This window comes from Mirounga angustirostris, unplaced genomic scaffold (assembly GCF_029215605.1).
Source record: "Mirounga angustirostris isolate CCGP_5_RB_7025 unplaced genomic scaffold, mMirAng1.0.hap1 SCAF_5, whole genome shotgun sequence".
Classification (NCBI taxonomy): domain Eukaryota; kingdom Metazoa; phylum Chordata; class Mammalia; order Carnivora; family Phocidae; genus Mirounga; species Mirounga angustirostris.
Window position 1 is genome coordinate 128859895 of NW_026991713.1, and position 13880 is coordinate 128873774.

The 13880-nt window shown below is 38.2% G+C and overlaps 1 protein-coding gene across 2 annotated transcripts in view; it reads left to right on the plus strand.

Moving 5' to 3' along the window:
* USP6NL (USP6 N-terminal like) overlaps nt 1-13880 on the plus strand; it is a 186998-nt gene that overhangs the window by 47475 nt on the left and 125643 nt on the right. The gene's annotated exons all lie outside the window — the stretch shown is intronic.

Below are 13880 nucleotides of genomic sequence, written 5' to 3' on the forward strand. Positions count from 1 at the left end.
AGAAATGGAAAGATAATGTGAAAAAGAAATGCATATCAGGTATAACGATTCGCGCATTGATAATAAGAAAGCAGCAGTAAGATTGCTTTATGGTAGCCTTGTGTAATCAATATGATTGCTTCATGGGAGCCTACCCTGTATGCTAATGAATAAATCATATAAAATTTTTATGGCACACAGTGTTACGGTCATATTCATAATATAAGAAACATTGTTAGGTTTTTGAAGAAAAAGCCCCTACCTGTGATGCTAGGCTGATATGCAATTCTTCCAAGTATACTGTATAGTAATGTAATTCTTTGAAAGCAAAGTTATAAACAGTAAGGAAACTAACACATTATTAATTTCATATTAAACATCACCCACCTTATGCTTATCTAAGGATAGGCTATCCACTTCCATATGAGTCTTGCAACGATGTTCTACATGATGAATACTTAAGTGATGATGGTGACACAAAGCATCTCATGCAGTTCTTGCCTATAGTTACTAGATGTTCACATGAACACACATACACAACAGATTAGTGTACTAACTGTATGGCATGATGATTATTTACTGTTTATGAAGTAGAAGTGGATCATCATAGAGGTCTTCATACCCGTTGTCTTCACATTGAGTAGGCTGAGGAGGAAGAGAAAGCAGGGGTTGGTCTTCCTGTGTCAGGTGTAGCAGTGGAGGGGGAGGGGGAGGCAAGGGAAGCAGGCACAATTGGTGAAACTGTTTGGAAATACATCATAATTTCTGCCTGGCTTTTTTTGGCTTTTTCGTTTTTCTAAAAATGTTTCTCTCCTGTATCAACCCTTCTTCCACCATTTACTTTAGTTTCAGTGCCTGTATCATAGAAGGGTCTATGTTGTAAAAGAAGTCAAAAGCAGTTTTGAATAATTGGACCCCTTCTGCCAAATTATCTGATTTCAGTTTGTTTTCTGGCTCTGCTGCTTCTATGTCTCCTTCCTCATTGTCCAGCACTGGTTCGGAAGCATTCATCTCCATCAGGTCATCTCTTAATTCCTCTGATGTGGTATCTGTTAGCTCTTGAATTCCTCTAAGTTCCATATCTTGAAACCCTTCACCCCCTGCCCCCATCTTTTTTTGCCATATGCACAATCTCTTTCGTGGTTTCCTTGATTGGCTCTGTTGTAAATCCTGTGAAGTTGTGCACGACATCTGGACTCACAATGGCATCTTGAATAGTGTAATTATTTCCAGACTTTCATAATGTTCTTCTCTCTGTCTCTCTCTTCCATGGCGATAACAATCCTTTCTTTAGAGTGCCATGTAATGAGCCTTCAAGGTCCTTATGACCTCCAGTCTAGAGGCTGAATTAGAGATGTTGTGTTTGGGGGCAAGTAGACCACTTTGACAACTTTGGTGTTGAACTCATGGGGTTCTGGGTGGCCAGGGATATTGTCCAAGATCAAAAGAACTTCAAAAGGCAGTCTTTTACTGGCAAGGTACTTCCTCACTTCAGAGACAAACCATTGGTGGAACCAATCCAGGAAAAGGGTTCTTGTTGTCCCATTGTACAACCCAAAGACTTGACAGCTGGTGTTTATCTTTTCCCTTCAAGGCTAGGCTTTATAGATAGGGACACTCTGATCATAAACCTGACTCCATTTGCACAAAACAGTAGAGTTAGCCTGGGGCGCCTGGGTGGCTCAGTCGGTTAAGCGTCTGCCTTCGGCTCAGGTCATGATCCTGGGGTCCTGGGATGGAGTCTCGCATCAGTCTCCTTGCTCTGCGGGGAGCCTGCTTCTCCCTCTCCTCCCCACTTGTGCTGTCTCTCACTATCTCTGTCTCTCTCAAGTAAATAAGACAAAACAAAACAAAACAAAAAAACAGTAGAGTTAGCCTGTCCCTTCCTGCCTTAAATCCTGATACTTTCTCTTCCTTACTAATAAATGTCCTTTGTGGCATTCTTTTTTTTTCTCTCCCCAGGAAAAAAAAAACCCTGCATTAGAAACGTGTTCAGGCAGATATCCTGTCCCCTCAGTGATTTTTCTTAAGGGTATCTGGAAACTTGTCTGCTGCCTCTTGGAGGGCAGAAGCTGCTTCTCCTGTTATCTTGACATTTATTAAGCCAAACCTTTTTCTAAAATTATCAAACCATCCTTTGCTGGCATTAAATCATCTGACTTTAGATCCTTTATCCTCTTTTTGCTTTAAGTTATCGCATAATGACTTTGCTTTTTCTCCAATCATATTAGGCTCTGTATAGGTGTGCCTTTCTTATAGCAATTCTGCACCCACATAACTGCTGCATTTTCAGTATGAGATAAAAGGTATTTCATGCAAGGTTTTCATGTCTGCTGGCATAGCTGAGACAGTAGCTTTACAGATTTCCTTTTCCCTCTTTTTCTTCCTTTTTCTTTCTTTCTTTCTTTCTTTCTCTCTCTCTCTTTCTCTCTCTCTCTCTCTCTCTCTCTCTCTCTTTTTCTTTCTTTCAAAATGATCCTTATGCTGGATTCATTTCTCTTGAAATGGTGGACAGCTGCAGTTGCAGACCTCAGTCTATGGTACATATCAAACAGTTTTCCTTGTGATGTCATGACTGTTCCCTGCTTGTTGGGAGCACTTCCAGCATCACTAGTGGCACCTGGTTTAGGTCCCATGGTGTTATTCAAAGTGTATGGTATAGTACTAAACTTGATGACAAATACGCGAGAACCACCAGAGATTACTTTTTACTGCCATACACAGTTTATAGGAGAGACAAACTCCTCATGTGGAAGTGATTAGCATCACATGGTTGGCGTTTTAAGTGGATACTTGCAACACTTGAACTCACCACAGTAGCAGCAGGGGGTGGCTATGAAATTATTACAGTGGTACAGTATATACTACAGTTAATTTTATGCAGATGATTTAATACTGCATCATTTTTTAAAAAGATTTTATTTATTTATTTGACAGAGAGAGACACAGCGAGAGAGGGAACACAAGCAGGGGGAGTGGGAGAGGGAGAAGCAGGCTTCCCGCGGAGCAGGGAGCCCGATGTGGGGCTCGATCCCAGGACCCTGAGATCATGACCTGAGCCGAAGGCAGACGCTTAATGACTGAGCCACCCAGGCACCCTTAATACTGCATCTTTACGTTTGTTTACATTTGATTATGAATGGTGCTGTGTATGGTTTGTAAGTGTGTGCATACGTTTTGATAAATTTTAACTTTTATAATAGATTCGTGTCTATTTTATGGTAGTAAATGATAAAATTGACTAGTATCTACATATATTTTATACACTCATGACACACCTTTTTCTTAGTTTTTTCAATACATTTCTAGGCTATGCTGTTTGCGAATTTTTTCAGATTGTCTCAAATCTCCAAAAAGTTTTCCAGTATGTTTATTGAAAAAAATCTGTGTAGGACTGTACAACTCAAACCCATATTGTCCAAGGGTCAACTGTAATGTTTTGGCTCTGAACGTTTTTGCTTCCATTCTGTGTTTTAGCTGTGTTTTAGAAAAGAGTTAAGATTGTCAGAAACTGATCTTTAGATATATGAAATACCATAGCTAATAACGTAACAGTGGTCAAAGAAAGGTGTGATTCCTTTTGAGATATTTTGTAATATCTGATAGATAATGGTTTTCAGCTGATAGATAATGGTTTTCCGCTTATATTTAAAATACACATATTTTGCTGCACATATTGACTAAGCTTGAGAAGCTGAAGTCACAGTATGTAGTATTCTTTTTTGTTTTAAAGATTTTATTTATTTATTTTAGAGAGAGAGAGAACATTCATGTACAAGTGTGGGGGGGAGGAGCAGATGGAGAGGGAGAGAATCTCAAGCATACTCCCTGCCGAGCCCGGAGCTGGGCCCGGGGCTCCATTCCAGGACCCTGAGATCAGGACCTGAGCCAAAATCCAGAGTTGGCCACTTAACCGACTGAGCCATGTAGGTGCCCCAGCATCTAGTATTCTTGATTTAGTTGTTTGTTTGAAGTTTTTTATGATTTACAAAGAATTTCAAGCTCTTGGCCAAAAAAGAATTACTTAATAAAAAGTTGAGAAATGACTACTTCTGGCAAAAGCTGTTCCTTGCCCACCCAATATCCACTCTCCCTCAAATCTTTACTAATGACAAAATTTTAATTTTGTTTGGAGTGATACTGTGATCAGTTAAAAAAAGCAAACCACTTAAACTATATTTTCTGAGGTGGAAGTGAAAGGTTGCTGGAGATTTCTGGGAATGTTTTGCTTTCTGAGATAGTTGTCACCTCTGCTTCCTTGTTACATCTTTTTTTTTCCTACCTGGAACATGAATGTAATTCCTGGAGTTGTAACAGCCATAATGTGACCATGAGGACAAGACCAACATGGTGGAAGAGAAAGGTAGAAGTCCGGTCTTCTGTGAAACCAGTGGGACCAGTGAGCCACCTGGTTTTGCACCATCCTGATTTACCTCTAGACCTCTTAGTTTATTACGTGCAGTCAAAGCAGTCCTCACTAGTATGTATCCAATCTGATAAAAAATAAGAGGCAAAAGCATATCTTTTAAATAGCAGAGTTTCTTAGCATGCAACTCAAGCCCTGTTAGAATCTATTTTGTTTTTTGTTGGGGTTGGGTAGTCTTAATGAGGAATATCATTTATCCTAAGTTAAAACACAGATGTGGCCATTATAATAGGATGGGAGGAAATCAGAAGACCTGTGATCTAGTTCTACCATCATGTGACTTTAGGCAAGTTAGTGAACGTCTCTGTGTCATGTGTCATGTATCTATCTTATTATGAAGTGTCCTCTAAGATCTCAGAGAGTACTGACATTCATATTCTGTTACTTTTCCTCTTTTTTTTTTTTTTTAGATTTTATTTATTTATTTGACAGAGAGAGACACAGCGAGAGAGGGAACACAAGCAGGGGGAGTGGGAGAGGGAGAAGCAGGCTCCCCACTAAGCAAAGAGCCCCATACGGGGCTGATCCCAGGACCCTGAGATCATGACCTGAGCCGAAGGCAGACGCTTAATGACTGAGCCACCCAGGCTTCTCTCTGTTACTTTTCTTTTCTTTTTTTTTTTTTTTTAAAGATTTTATTTATTTATTTGAGAGAGAGAGAGAATGAGAGACAGAGAGCACGAGAAGGAAGAGGGGAGAGGGAGAAGCAGACCCCCTGCTGAGCAGGGAGCCCGATGTGGGACTCGATCCCGGACTCCAGGATCATGACCTGAGCCGAAGGCAGTCGCTTAACCAACTGAGCCACCCAGGCGCCCTCTGTTACTTTTTTTAAGGCCATTTTTTCCCCTATTGTAACCTCTTAGGTTAAAATAGCAGATTCATAATGTCTACCTGGCTGTCTTCACTGTTTCCACACACACACATAGTAAATTGTGTTGCAGAAGTCTTAGAAAGTTGTGTAATTGGCTTAAGTATAAAAAGCCTTCAGAGATTTTTCACAATTTACTGCTATGTTGATACACAGTAATGTGAGTGATTTAATAAAGAGAAAGGCAGCGCAGAAGAGGCTAATTGAGATCATGGACTATATTCAGGTAGATTGGGGTCTCAACCCTGCAATTGCTTCGCACTTTTTAGCTGTGTGACCTTTGGCAAGTTACCTAACATCCCTGTGCATCAGATTCTTTATCTGAAGTAGGGATGATAATAGGATGTACTTCGTAAGAGTGTTGTGAGGATTGAAATGAGGATTGATACAAAGGACCTGCACAGTGGCTGGCATGTAGTGAGAGCTAAATGTAAGCTGCTGTTAATGTTTTTGTTGGTTCTCATTTTTTTTTTTAAGATTTTATTTATTTATTTATTGGAGAGCGAGTGAGAGAGAAACAGCATGAGAGAGGAGAGGGTCAGAGGGAGAGGCAGGCTCCCCGCTGAGCAGGGAGCCCGATGCGGGACTCGATCCCAGGACTCTGGGATCATGACCTGAGCCGAAGGCAGTCACTTAACCAACTGAGCCACCCAGGCGCCCGGTTCTCTTATTTTTATTGTCATTCTTATTGCCATTGATACTGCACTCCTGATATGTTATTTGGCTGCTAACTTGCTTATAGGTGTTTGTGTCCAGGACAGAACACAGGGTTCTTTGTGACAGTGGTCGGACTCAGTATAGTGATGTTTAATCTTTATAACAGTTTCATTTCATTTATACTTGGAAAACTTTAAGCAGTGCATTTATTCTTTAAATTTAGAAATGTAATATTTGAAGTCAAAATTGTGTGTGTGTGTGCTGTGGGCAAAGTTAATTGATAAAAATTTTATCAAAACTTTGTGTTAGGGAAGTATATTTCTATGTGCAGATCTTAATTAATAACCTGTTTTAAAAGGTACTGTTTTAAAGAAACATGGGTCCATTTTATTGTTCATTGGTCCAGTGTGTCATTGTCTTAACTGTGGTGAAGAATTTTGGAAATAATATAATGAATTTTACAATTACTCATTGCTTGAAACTCTAAATTATTTGAAAAGTTTTCTTTAGGTTGTTTAACTTAAAATTGAATGCAGTGGACATCTCGAGCAACATTCCTTTCTTCCTCGTCAGTAAGGCTGTACTCTGTAGTAATTAAGAGCGTCATCTGAACTCTATCCAACATGGTACACTAACCACTAATGCATGGTTATTTAAACTTCAACAACTCAGTAACTTAAATATAAAATTAAGGAAAATAAAAAATTCAGTTCCTCAGTCATGCTAGCCCCATCGTAAGCACCCAGTAGCCACGTTGCAGAAAGTCCTGTTGGACACCACTGGATAGATTGTATAGCCAGACCGCCTGGGCTCATGTCTTGAATCCACTACTTTCTAGTTATGTGACCTTGGGCAAGTTACTTAATTTCTCTGTGCCTCAGTCTCCTCATATGTGAACTTGGATTAATAACAGCAGACAAAAGTTCTTAGAAGGTTGTTAATGGGGATTAAATGAATCAACATTTGTAAAGTGCTTAGAACAGCCCCTGGCACATAGTAACTATGTGTTTGTTAAACAAATGTGCATGGTGTGTTCAGATTTATCACAATTTATCACACTTTATAGTTAGTAATGTGTAGTGATTATATTTTTGTCCCTGATGTATTTTTTCATTGACCGTTAGAGAAAAAAGTTTATATATACCAACCTGTTTGGGTGCATTTTTCATTTTTATATTGGACCACTGTTTCGAATAATGTTTCTCTCACACATTTTAGCTTAAAAATTCATCGTGAGTGTTCTTTGCTCTCAGGGTGAAGCATAGTCTGCTTTGTTAGGCATTTTGGGAGTTCCATCCTGCCTATCCCAACTCACTTTTCACTACCATCAATTCTAGCTCTTTGTTCCATTTTTTAAGTTAATCGCTACCTTACTTGTTAAAAATACTTAATGGTGATGGTTTCACTCTTGAAATGGTATATAAGCTGTGCCAGAATATGTAGTGCTAGGATCTGTGCATTCAGTAAATGCTCAGAGTATGCTTGTTGGATAAAAGAATCTTCAGATTTTTAAAATGCAGTCAGTATTCCTATTAATATCAAAACATACTTGTTCAGGTAATCTCTGAAGTAAAGGGAATTCAGAACCCATTCTACCATCTGTGATGTCAGTATCTGAAATGTGCTCCATTGCCCAAGACTCTACCACTTGTCTATATTTGTCTCAGTGGGGAGGGGTCTGGATAATAGTTCTTGTCACTGTAGGTCACTACCGTACAATATGGTGACATGTAAAGCACCCTCTGGTGACACATTTGGTGATTTTCTGGATGATACATTCTTAAAGGATGCTGATTTTATCTTGGTTTCCTCACTTCTTTAAATGATCTTCCAAACTCTTTGGTCTGCTGCTTGTTGCTTTTCTCTGTGTTTTTCCTGATTATACTCAAGTGCTTATCACAGGGATGTAACAAAAGGAGGGAAAAAAAGTTAAAAGGAAAAAAATACCATTTCATGTAACAAGTAAAACTTAGTTTTTATTTTTTTATAATAATGACATCTAGGTATAATTTAGGTTATTTTTCACTTTAAACAGGTTATTATCTCCATTAAGAGGAAAAAAGTGTAAAAACTTGGATGTAAACTTCTGCTGTAGAATGGTGTATGCCCGTGGTGTAAGATGGTGCGGAATCTCTGTGTGTTACTACAAGTTGCGTCATGTGAAAGAATAGCAGTGGCAAATCCATGGTTATCTATGGATTGGTGCATTTTGGATTGCGTGTACGATCACAAATACATGTTGTGCAAGTTACCATGTATTGCATGTTATATGATGGAGAAAAGAGTGATTATTATAAAACTAGTGATGTGAGTCAAATTTATATGTGGTCTTGCAGTGTAATTGGAGATTCTCAGACATCTTCTCTAAGACATTCGGTGTCCTCTGTTGCTTTCTTAGGTTTTTTAGAGATGGCATGGGGGAATAGTTGGGTACTGGTAGAAAAGAGGTACTAAGTTCTACCTGACAATGATTTAGATAACTCTTTGCATGTATCTTTGCTTATTCTCCTATAACATATGTTCTCATGCTTACTTTTTAAAGTGCTGTGCCTTTATTAAGCTTTGAGCTTCGTGAGGGTAAGGACCACAATCCATTCATTGTTTTGGAGAAAAGTTAATTCTGAGGAATGCAGTAGTTCATGAACTTGCCTGGTATTTGTTTCTCTATAGCTTATTAGCAAAGTGATGAATGCACATATGGATAATAGGTAATTGGGATATTTAATCAGTTACCTAATGACTGAGAGGATTTGATTCTTACTTTATATTATTTTATTACTGAAACAGACTGGCCAATAGATATTATAAACGTTCTCTAGAGAACAATTAGGTTTGCAATGAGTTGTTTTACTTAGAATGCTTCTTGGAATTAAATGTTTATTTGTACCACTATCTTGATATAATCTAAATGTAATTTAAAAGTACTGCAGTGTCTTCATTCAGATAACTTGTTACCCTTTAAAAATGGGCTGCTCGAGTATTGTTTCTCTTCCATTTGGCAGATACCAGATGCAGTAATTAATAAAGGTCATTATGCTACTTAGTCATGGCAAGCTTTTAATGACTATTACCTGAACATCTGTTAGTTTCATCACTGCATTTACCAAAAATATCCAACACAGTATAGATGCTGTACTTTGGAAATCTGACTCGGGCTAATCTAAAATACTATTTAAGAACATTTTAATATTTTTAAAATTTTAAATAATTATGAGAAAGCTCTTATCTTTCTGTAAAGTGAACAATCAAAAATGTCAATGAAACACTTTTGGAATGGTTATACTTGATAAGCCTGGCATCCTGTGGGCTGAATTCTCAGTGTCTAGGAATTGTTTGTCCAGAATTGGGTGGGGGGAGCTGTGACTTTCTCATGCATTCTGCTTATCCTCTGAAACCTTGACTGGAAATGTGGGGTTTGGAGTGGAGTTGAAAGGAAAGAAGAGTTCATCCAGACTCTGCTGGAAGAAAGTTGAAGAGTGAGAGAGGGTATATTGATTATGAGGTTTTCAAAAATAGGACCAAGTATTTTTTAAATTTTGAAACAATTACAGTGCTCGATTTTGACATATACTACAATTGAAATAATTACAGAGTCACAGCAGATAGCAAAACATCATACTGAGAGGTCCCATGTACCCTTCATCCAGTTTCCCCCCCACGGGAATATGTTACAGATCTGTAATTAAATATGAAAACCAGGATATTGATATTGTTGTGACTTAACAGATTTTATTCATATTTCACCAGTTCTGCATGCATTGTGCATGTATTATGCATGTATTATGTAGTTTATACAATTATCACATGTATGGATTCGTGTAACTACCAAGCTTAAAATCAGGCAGAATGGCTGAAAGTCCAGTGAGGGTGCACTCTGCAGGGTAGTTACAGTGGTAGAGTGATGCCTTGAGTAACTCAGCTCTTTTCATTTTTCTCCTCAGTCATACTCAGTCTTTGTCCTGATGTTTACAAGATAGCTGCTACATCTCCATCCTTAGGTCCCAAGAGCCAGACCAGAAGAAAAAGGAAAAGGGGAAATCCAGAACAGGTGTCACCTGTATGAAGAAGGCATAGCGTTTCCTTAAACCACCAGCCAGAACTGTATCACATGACTACAAGGTGGCCTAAGTAGCAGGTCTTTTTTAACTTGAAACATTCTTGCTGAAAAGATTTGGGGTTCTGTTGGAAAGGAAGATGTAGGAGTATTGGATAGGCAACTAGCACTGTTCGTTGGAGAATGCAGATTTAAACAGCAATGAAATATGTGTGCCTAAGACTGGCTAAAATTAAAAAATAAGAATAATGTTCAGTGTGATGAAAGAGGTACTAATATATTGTTTGGTATACTTTTTTGGTGGGCAATTGTGGTATTCTTTATCAAAATTAAAAGTTGTCTTTCTTCTGGCCCATTATTTCAAATCTGTGATTCTGTTTTGTAGAACACACTGTTCCTGCATATGTACATAGAGATCTTCACTGTGGCATTGTTTATATAATATGAAACCACCTGAAATTATCTGAATAACTATCAGGAGAAAGATTAGTATGTAAAGATATATCCATTCAGTGGAGTACAGTACAGCCAGCCATTAAAAATAATAAGCTTGAGGGGTGCCTGGGCGGTGCAGTTGGTTAAATGACCAACTCTTGGTTTCGGCTCAGGTCGTGATCTCAGGGTTGTGAGATCAAGCCCTGCATTGGGCTCCCTTCTCAGTGGGGAGTCTGCTTGGGATTCTCTCTCTCCCTCTGCCCTTCCCCTTGCTCATGCTTATGTGCACGGGCTCTCTAAAATAGATAAATCTTTAAAAAAGTAATAAGCTTGATTTGTATGAACAGACCTGGAAAATAGCCATGAGATATAGTGAGTAGAAAAAAATTACAGAACAGTGTGCATAGCTTGGTTCTATTGCCTGCCCTCTAGTATGTATGCATGTGTTTATGTATGTGCTCTTCTGCATGAGTGCGTGTGTGAATGTGTATGGTATGATTATACCTGTTTTGGAATATCTGGAAGAAAAAGGTTTTATAGAAACACACCAAAAACAGTTAACGTTGGGAAGTGGGTTCGGGAAGGCAGTATGTGGGAAAGAGATTTCATTTTCTTTATACCCATCTGTATTGTCTGAATATTTTATAAGTATGTAATAACTGTTCAGTTAGGAAATGAAGTGTTCTATAATGTAAATTTTATTTTTTTTTTGGATGCTTGAAGCACAAACTTTTGTATTTTAACTTTCTGGATGAAACTACTTAAATTTTTATTTTGCCATTTTATGCCATAGAGTATACTAAATATTTTTTTCTGAGTAACTCAGGGCCTAATGAGATATTTAGGGCTGCTGAATATACTCCAAATAGATTTAGATTAAATGCTTTTTAAATCTTCCTTATAAATTTTTTAACTTTCTGAACTCTTAGGCAGGCAGTTACTTGTCCATTATCAGTGTATCTGCCTCTAATAGCCCTTCCTATTTCTGATTTTCTGTTTTAATCTTCTTTGACTTGGGAATGAAGCAACCATCAACCTGGTTTTAACTGTGTCTAAAAATAGTTCTGAATAAGAACAGGATAAATTAGTTCTGAATGAAAGTTTTGGAGGGATGTTCTAAGAATGTACCTGAACTTTATTGTTTGAACACCTGTTTTTTAAAGGCCTTTTTTCTTCTTTGGTTAGCTGTGTTTTATTTGTGGGGGCTTGGTATGTGAAGACTGCTATATCTCTAGGGATCTTTTACAAACAGATAACCCAACAGTGTCCTCTCCCATTTGGAGAACTTTAGTAGTAAGGAAAGGGCATAGGAGGTTTTAGGCTGGGGTTGTATAAGAAAAAAAAAAACCAACAAACCCTGAACCTTCAAATATTTGCATTTTCTTTTTGTTCCTTAATGATAAGATGGTTCTTCCCTTCGTTGCCAAGTTCATAATTAACCATTGTAATGTGTTCAGAGCCTGTAGGTCACCTGGGGTTTGAATCTTGGCACTGTCAGGTACTAGCTGAGTGACCTTTCTGATCCTCAGTTTTCTTACATTGTAAAGCCTATTTTACTTACTGTCAATACATATTTTATAATTGCCTAGAGGACACACTCAGATTGCTGTGAACATTAAGGGGAGATGGTTTATGGGATGTATCTGGTACACAGTGAGAACTCAAATAGTGTAGTGTATCTTGATTATAGGGTCCATGGATGGGGAGTGTAGGGGATGTGTTGGGAATTTCACAACCATAAATTGGGACCAGACTTTCAAGGATTATTTTTGACACACTGAGATTTATCCTATAGATACCCAGAAAGCAGCAGGATATGAAGTTAGCATTCAGGTGGTGTAGGGTAGAGGGACATAGAAGTAGGATTCATCATTTTGGGAATATATATCATCACTCATGGGAGAGAAGATGAGGAGAGAGAGAGAACCTAAGGAAACCCTGTTAGTAGGGGAGACAGACCCTTGAGATGACAATATTCTCCTGTATGAGGACATTAGTGCATATACTTGTACAGGTGGAATTTAGTCGGGAGCAGGGGAAGAAGAGGGCAGGGCTTCAGAGTCTTTTTGGTTGCTTTCCAGTAGGGCTCTTGCCAGCCTTACATCCACTTTGTTAGTAGCTGTGCATCTGGATGTAGCTGGAGAATCCATCACAACATTCTGACTAGTTGTACTTTAAATTCATTATCATGAACTTTAGGGGGCTTTTCATGCTGCGTAGCAGTCATATTACCTTACTGCCTTCATATCAGTGACGATCTCTGTTTCCCTCCTTTCCTCAAACCTTCAACATCTCCTCCCCATACCGGGTTCTCAGCTGGTTGTCATCCTTCTTTACTAAGAAACTTGAAGGTAATTGCTTCAGTGGACTAACAGACTAACACTGTCATAGTTAGGTACATCACATCAGCTGAACCCATGTACCGTGCCGGTTCTTATTGTAGATGAACTGTCTCTGCTCCTGTGTAATGCAGCCCCTCTCCTTGTGCACTATTCTCTGTTCTCTCATCCATTCCAAAACGTAGCTCACTCAGCTCTCTGTTATTTCTGTTTGTCATTAGTGTCCCTCCTCTAATGGATCATTCCCATCATTACACTGTATGTTGTTATTTCTCTCATCAAATGAAAAATTTCTTCATTTGACTTTACCTCCCTTGCCAGCAGCTATTCCATTTCTTTGTTTCCCTTTGCAGTAAAGCTCCTCCAAGGAGTTGTCTGTACTCACTGTCTTCAATGTCTGCTCTTCCATTTTCTTTTAAATTCACGTTAGCCAGACTTTCGGCCCCATGACTCCAATTTAACATTGGTGATAATCCAATTTAAAATTTGCTTTTAACATCGTTAAGTCTTATTTGAATTAGAATATGTTATTCACACCACTTTAAATTCCTGTGTTAAGTATAATGTATTTAGGGAAATGTGTAGACTTTACCACTCATCTGTAGTTGCTATGGTTGTATCATAAAGAGGAACTTAAAATGGAAACAAATTTTAATTGCTGTTCTATCATATTGGGTACCACGCTTGTTGGCTTTGTAATATTGGGCCCCATATGTCTCTTTTTGTGACTGTTTCTTAATCCTTCCTACTACTAAGAAGTTGTCTAACTTTGACCAAAGCAGGTGGTTTCAGGTTTCCTCTAATATGTTAAATGAAGTTGTGAATGAATAACTGAGCTGAGTGAGCATGAAAATAATTAGTGTGCAGGAGGTGTAGTATAGAAAGAAAACAAAATATTCAGCAAAGTTAATCTGATGCATAATTAATTATATCCATAATTGATATGGAGTTGTATGGTTTAGCTTTTAGTAATCTGTTCAAAATTCTTTTGAGGATATGGAGTTATTTTAGAATTATTTTAAAATCCTCTGGTTATGACCCCTAAGGAAATAGTCAGTGAGCTTTTTTCTTTCACAAAAGGAATATAAAAAATCCAGTTCCTCAGTTGGTGGTACCCCTGAA